This window comes from Vespa mandarinia, chromosome 6 (genome assembly GCF_050613455.1).
Source record: "Vespa mandarinia isolate Hongniang chromosome 6, ASM5061345v1, whole genome shotgun sequence".
NCBI lineage: Eukaryota > Metazoa > Arthropoda > Insecta > Hymenoptera > Vespidae > Vespa > Vespa mandarinia.
This window is the reverse complement of record NC_140815.1, coordinates 6,550,001-6,557,500: the sequence shown is the minus strand read 5'-3', so window position 1 is coordinate 6,557,500 and position 7,500 is coordinate 6,550,001. Positions and strand designations below refer to the sequence as shown.

General features: G+C 33.5%; 1 protein-coding gene across 2 annotated transcripts in view; it reads left to right on the top strand.

The window, feature by feature from the left end:
* The first annotated feature begins 3,776 nt into the window (after window positions 1–3,776).
* The window catches only part of LOC118441015 (inositol 1,4,5-trisphosphate receptor-like), a 33,706-nt gene continuing 29,982 nt past the window's right edge, over window positions 3,777–7,500 (top strand). Inside the window, exon 1 of one of the 2 annotated variants that reach the window (XM_085657603.1) lies at window positions 3,777–4,985. The gene's annotated coding sequence lies outside the window, so the exon portion shown is untranslated. The remainder of the gene's footprint in view (window positions 4,986–7,500) is intronic. The other variant, XM_085657604.1, reaches the window with a different exon arrangement.

The window sequence follows — 7,500 nt, the reverse complement described above, 5'->3', positions numbered from 1 at the left end:
GTATATGAATTGTCATACGTTTCATACATATATAATCGCAGTAATAGTCGATTTGAATTTTAAATGTGCGACATTGCAAATATGATCGAGATATGATTGAAACTAGTTCTATACAGTTATCCAATGAAAACGATGCCGCCCCCGTTCCCTCTACGCACTTCCCCCCCACTATCATTCCATTACATTCCCTCTCATCCCTCCGCCGTAATAATATTACGTTTTAATCTTTAAGCAATCCTTACCTTCCTTATGTTAATTGGTTTTTTCTTACCTTATGCAAAATTTTGCTGATATATCTGATCCGATGGGATACGCAGAGAACATCGCATTATGTCAGCCTAAATGACTTAGAGATATGAATGATCAATAATTTTAAATCAGGAGAATGAGAAACAGTGTATGTAAAAAATCGTAATGGATGTCAAGACATCGAGAGACGTTATGGTCTTTGTATAATTATTTTCAATTAAATTGAAGTTATGTTAAAAGTTTATATATATATATATATATATATATATATATATATATATATATATATACTGTATGAAGAATTATAATTGGCATCCATCGCGACACGGAATCTTTTTTTTTCTACCCATTTTTCTCTTTCACTTTTTCTTTCCATTTTTTCTCTTTTGCTCTCCTCATTTAAAAACTATAAAGAGATAATTGTTCTTACGTTTTATTTTTGTCGAGCCAACAGAAATTTCAAACTATCTTGTACTTATAATATTACTAAGAGAAAAATGTGTCTGTATGTGTGTATGTGTGTGTGTGTGCGCGTGTTTGTCTGTGTATGTATGTATGTATGTATGTGCGTGCATATGTATACGCGTGTCTACGTGTTATGCGTGTACACGTCGCAAAGAAAATTTTACCGATTTTCGTTAAGTGCAATTTGACCAGTCAAAAAGCATAGAGATATATTTTCTCGTCCGACGATGTCAGTATACAGAGAAAATCTTACTCCTTAAGCAAAATATAGTAGACATTTTTGATTTATTAACGAATATATATATATATATATATAGAGAGAGAGAGAGAGAGAAAAGAGAGAGAGAGAGAGAAAGAGAGAGAGAGAGAGAGAGAGAGAGAGAGAGAGAGAGAGATGCTTCTAATGTCAAGGAATAAGAAGAACGTTGAATAACGAGATGAAGATAATAACTATCTAATTTCATATGTCTCTGCTGAAATAGTAATTTCGTTAGATACATTACAGTAGAATTTTCCTCTTTTCCGTAACGTAATGTCTTCGCGTTTGTTATTCTTCTTTTTCTTTTTTTTTCTTTTCTTTTTTTTTTTCACGGAAATAAAAGCAAAAAAAGGAAAAAAGAAAAAAAGGAAAAAAAAAGGAAAATAAAAATAAAAGAAAAAAAAAATATTCTTGAATATATCAAAATCTGTACTTAGATTCCGATAGGAGCCAATAGAAATTGATAAAACGAATCGTTGATCGAGCGTTAATGAAAATTAAATCGAAATAATAATAATAATAATAATAATAATAATAATAATAATAATATTAATGTCATCTCGCAAAGTGTTAACGAGATCGTTTAGACAATGTGTTCAATTGGACTCATCAAATCTCGGAACGATGTCACGCTTAATCGAACGATTCACAAGGAATAAAGAAGAATCGATATATGTTACGATATATAAATACGTAGGAATAATCGTCACAGAGTTTGCAGGAAATTGAGGAAAAATTGAAAATGGCTTTGTAAAATGATATATATATATACACATATATATGTATATATTTATATATATATATATATATAGTGAAGCACTTAAATTGTTCGTTGAGTACGTTGAGCTATCAGCGTAAACGATTAAACGTTTTTTTCGAAGGACGTTTAAGCGTTTCACCCTACAATCGTGAGATCGAATTATTGGTGTCTGTAGAGGTATATATTTTCTTACGGTACGCGATAATTAGCTCTACCGCTTTTGACTTGTTAAAAGTCTTGATCAGTTCAAATCGGTTGCTTTTTTCTCTCGATACTCGGACATATTTATTTATTTATTTATTTATTTATACGAACGTATGAATATGCGCTAGCGTATATACGCAACTTGATCCTGAATTCGATTAAACCGATCTTTAAAAATATATATACATATACATATACATATATATATATATATATGTATATATATATATGTGTATATACGTAAGATTATGGTCCTTTATAAAAATTGTAAGACAATAAGCGAACCGACTTGAGCCGATCAGAGTCTTAAGATAATTATTAAATTTTCTTAGAGTTATACCTACATATATTGTTTTAAATTATGTAAATACAAATCGTCTCTGTCCGAATGCTCGCATTATCGAAGAAATGTGAGAGAGAATCCGATAACAATCTAATTCGCCCTTGAACGTTCTCGTTCAAAAAAAAGAAAAAAAAAAAAAACCAAAAAAAAAAAGAAGAAAAAAGAAGGCGTTTAAAAAATATATATCCCATCGATTCTTGAATCGATGATATTTATTAATCTAAATGGGACGCGTATCATTCAGCGTGTCCAATTAATAAGATTAATCATACGTTAGAAACTAAAGTAAGAGGGAAAAAAATAAAAAAAAAAAAAGAAAACGTAAAAACGACTTTTAAAAGTCCGATCGATTGCAGGACATTTTTTCTAGCTAGCATAACGACGACGATTGAAAGAAACTCGCTGATTCCGCGTTCTCATGGCAACACAATAAAGAGCGACAACATGAACACTACACTACTCTATAAAAGTATTTATTATAAATAAGATATAACAAAAAAAAAAGTATATATATATATATAAAATTATAAATATATATATTATATTAAATTAACGATGATCGAACAAGATGCAATTTTTTGGTACAATAAAATGAAAAAAGAAAAAAGGACGGAAGCCAGTTGGTTATATCATAATTTCTTCGAACCTTCGAGACATATCCGAAATTTATTTCGGATTCCTATTCTACGAAATTATTCATACTTCTCTCTTGGAACGCAAGGAAAGAGAAACGTTTCTTTTTTTAGCATAGCACGTTGTACCTTATCGAAAGTGCCGAAATGTTTGTTTGTTCACGCGGCCGTCTGCAATACCGATGGATGATGATGATTCGTAATTGCGCGCCTATCCTCCCCCACCACTTATATATCATTACAAATCGCTCGAATTTCACGTAATAAATTCTATTCACGAGCGCATATTATAATCTCGGAATCAAATTGATCATTACGCAACTTTTATGTTAAACGAAAATGTAATTATATATAACGTAGTAAGATATTAAACGACAGAGATATAGAGTCGTACGTAAAGTTTTAAAGCATTAGGAAAACGATTGCACCGAGGAGCCACCTCCTCGCCATACCATCTATCGCAAGTATCTTAAACTTTATTTTTATAAGCCTGTTTAGCTTGGAAATGCTCGGCTCCAAAGTGCCACCGTTTGCGTTCTAAAGCAATGCGCGAATAGATAAGCCCATACGTATGCTATTTAAATTCCGTAAATAGTCGATTGGTAATATTTTCGTGGTCTTAAAAAAAGAAAAAAAAGAAAAAAGAAAGAAAAAAAAAAAGAAAAAAGAAAAAAAAACGACGTCGTCCGTATGGATGGCATTTTTCAAAAGCGCAACTATATTCTCACGTCGTAAAAAGAGAAAAATGTTTTGAGAAGAGAGTGTATGAAGAGATTCGACGATGAGAATAAGAAAGAAAAAAAAAAAAGAAAAAAAAGAAAAAGAAAAAAAGAAAAAAGGAAAAAAAAGAACAAGAACGAATGATGTGAAGAAAGAAAAAGAAAGACAGAAAGAAAGAAAAAAAGAAAAGAAAAGAAAAGGAAAGGAAAGAGAAGGAAGGAAAGAAGGAAAGAAAGAAAAAAGAGATGAAAGAGAGAAAGAAAGATCGTGCGCGCGGATTGGGCGGGGAACCGACAACAGTCAGTCCGCCATATGCAAAAGAAGACGGAACGGTCGTGGGTTGTGAGAATGGTGGGGGTAAACGAAGATAGGGTGGGGATATGCGCGAGAGTGGTGGCTCGATCAGCGCGAGACTCCGACTACCTTCAGTTGTATCAGAACCACCGTACGGTTCGAATGTCATTCCGTTAGGTTGCGCGTATTTTTTCCTCCTATCGATAGATACGTGTATATATATATATACACACACATACATATACATCTATACGTAAGGCAGTAGTGTGTTGTTGAGTGAGTGCGCGCGCGATAGTGTAAGTGCGCGCGCGTACCGTAGGCGCTCCAAAGAGAAAACCCGAAGTGAAGAGGAACTAACTAACGAACGAACGAACGAACGAACGAAGGAACGAACGAGCGTTACTATCGTGAAATCGTATACGAGTAAAAGTTATATGTATAAACGAGATCGATCGATCTACCGATGTGAATAAACGTTTTATTCTTACATAGTCGTCATAGTCGTCGAATACATACATCGTCGTGTTCTTTTTCTTCTTAATTCTTTTTTTTTAATTCTTTTTCTTCATCATCATCATCATCATCGTTATCGTCATCGTCATCTTTATTAGATTTTATTCCGGATTTGTGAGAGATTTTTCGATTATACGATCTTTCGATTTTTCGATAATACGATTTACGATCATTAAAATTCATTTATAAACGTTTTATGTTCAACGATCGAAGGTTCTTTTTTCAGACCATTTACGAAGGATAAAGTTGAAGAGAGAGTGAGAGAGAGAGAGAGAGAGAAAGAGAAGAGTGTGTGTGAGAAAGAGAGAGTGAAAGAAAGAGAGAAAGAGAGTGAGTGAGAGAGAGAGATAGATAGATAGATAGAAAGAAAGAAAGAAAGAAAGAAAGAAAGAAAGAAAGAAAGAAAGAAAGAAAGAAAGAGACATTTACAAGTGGCTCGTCTCGACCGGTGCGAACGCACACGCACCCGCCGCCTCTCCAACGATTTCGATCGACAACGTGAAGTCAGCTACGAGTTGTTCCGGCGTATCGCCGACAAAGAAGTGTGTGAGTAAACACGTTTTTCTTCTTTTCATTCTTTGCGATATATATATATATATGTGTATATTATTTTTCGAGTTCTTCTTTTTCTATTTTTCTACTTTATAACGAGAGAATCTCTCTCCCTCTCTCTCTCTCTCTTTACTCGCACGTAAGTGCAAAGTGCACACTTCCATATCATTTTTCGTCTCTCTCTCTCTCTCTCTCTCTCTCTCTCTCTCTCTCTCTCTCACTCTCTCATTCTCTCTCTCTCTCTCTTTGTTTTCTTTCCTCTTTGGGTTTTCTTTTCTTTTTTCTTTTCATATTTTATCTTTTTTATTTTTATTTTTGTTTTTGTTTTTGTTTTTGTTTTTTTTTTTCTCACATCGCTAAATTATTCCGTAAGATAATATATTCGTTTTTATATTGTCTCGTATAGTACTGGTCTTTTCGACATAAACGTTTAACGCGTAATTATCCTCGTCGAAATTGTCTCGACGTAAAAAATTTTTCGTAAAAACTTCAAAGGTAAGAGTCAGTCTATCTTTGTGTGGTGTCTCTCTTTTTTATCTTCTCTTTTTCTTTTTTCTCTTCCTTCCCCTCTCCTCTCTATCCCTTTTTCTATTTTCTATCCTTTTTTTTTCTTCTTCCTCTCGATACTTTTCTCGTGGAAACTTTATTCTCTCGCAAGAGACACGAGATAATATAAATTGAGAAGGAAAAAAGGCTGGATTTTTTGTTTTTCCACATTTGAAACGTACATTAAAAAATTTCAAGTGAATTTGGTTTAATAGTAGAAATAGTAATAGTAGTAGTAATAGTAGTAGTAGTAGTAGTAGCCTTCACTCTACCTGCACATATAACTTGTATACGTACGTACGTATTGAGTAAATGTATATACATACGTGAGGTGCATTTACGTCGTTATATATGTATGAAGAAAAAGAAAGAAAAAGGAAGAAGAGAAAAAGCAAGAGAGAGAGAGAGAGAGAGAGAGAAATCGCAACGTCGTTGTCCGTCGTCGCTGTCATCGTAGTGTCCGTCGTCACCATCGTCGAGTTCACTCGAATGGACTCGTTCTTGACGAGGGTCAAGTAGAGCGTACAGCTGTTTCAGCCTATATTCGTAAAATTTCATCGGGAAAATCTATCTATCTATTCTAAAATTAGATTGAGATTTTATTTGTAAAACTGATCTATATACGTACATATACCATCCTGTACATTTCGCGAATCAACAAAAATTTCCAATTCGCGGTATTTATTGGAGAAATAGAGAGAGAGAGAAAGAGAGAGAGAGAGAGAGAGAGGAAGGGAGAGAGAGAGAGAGAGAGAAGGAGAGGGAGAAAGAGAGAGAAAGAGAGAAAAGAGGTGGGAGCGAAGAGCTCATAAAGAAAATCAACTTTTAGTTTGAAAATTTTATGATCGTTATGTCTCTCTCTCTCTCTCTCTCTCTCTCTCTCTCTCTCTCTTTTTTTTTTTTCTTCTTCGTATACATAGCTATCTGTTTATTTATTATCTTATAGCTTATAAAGAGAAGAGCAAGAAATCTAACGTATCAACGTATCAACGTGTTTCGGCTATTAGATAAGTCTTCCCTCCCTCCATCCCTCCCCATCTCCTGTTATCGTTAAAACTTTATCAAGTTCATGTGGAAAGAAGATTGCGTTAGAATAAAAAAAAATTGGCTGAAAGTTTTCCAATGCAAAAAGCTTTACGGAAAAGAAACACGCATACCGAGGAATAATCGAGGTAATGTTGTTTCTTTCGTTAGAAAGTGTTAAAGGAGAATAAATGAGAAAAATCATCGAAAGTTTCTTCGAAGTATTATTTCCGTTGTTTTCCCTTTTTTTTTTTTGCTTTTTTTTCCTCTCTCTCTTTTCTTTTTTTTTTTTTTTTTTGCCTTTTTCTTCTCGAAAAAACAATGACTTAAATAAAGATTCTAACGAGTACGTGTGAATCTTTATATATATATATATATCAACTTATATCCATCCATTTATTGTGAATGATGAGATGAAAAATTAGATGCACGTGTTTATCTTGAAGGCATTCTTAAGAAACATGGATGATCCCTTTAAATCGTTGTATATCAAAGCCGACGATCCGTATGATCGACGACGGCGAAGACTCTTTTGAGTTCACCTTGAAGAAGAAAAGGATAGTCTTGAAAAGGAAAGATATATATATATATATATATATATATATATATATATATATATATGTAGAAAGAGAGAGACAGAGACAGAGTGATAGAGAGAGGGAGAGGGAGAGAAAGAGAGAAACGTAAGGAACCTGTTACACGTCGTACCGCGTGTGCTAAGCGTTAGCAGCTGTATTTGAACTTACGAATCGGATGCCATTGTTGTTATTCTCGCGAACGAACATTCGACAAGATATGTTCGACAAATTTTCTTTATATATTTCGAATTAAAAGTCATAATGTAGGTTAGATACATTATACACACATACACACACACACACACACACACAGAGATATACATACATATATATATATATATGTATATGCGAAATGGAAATTA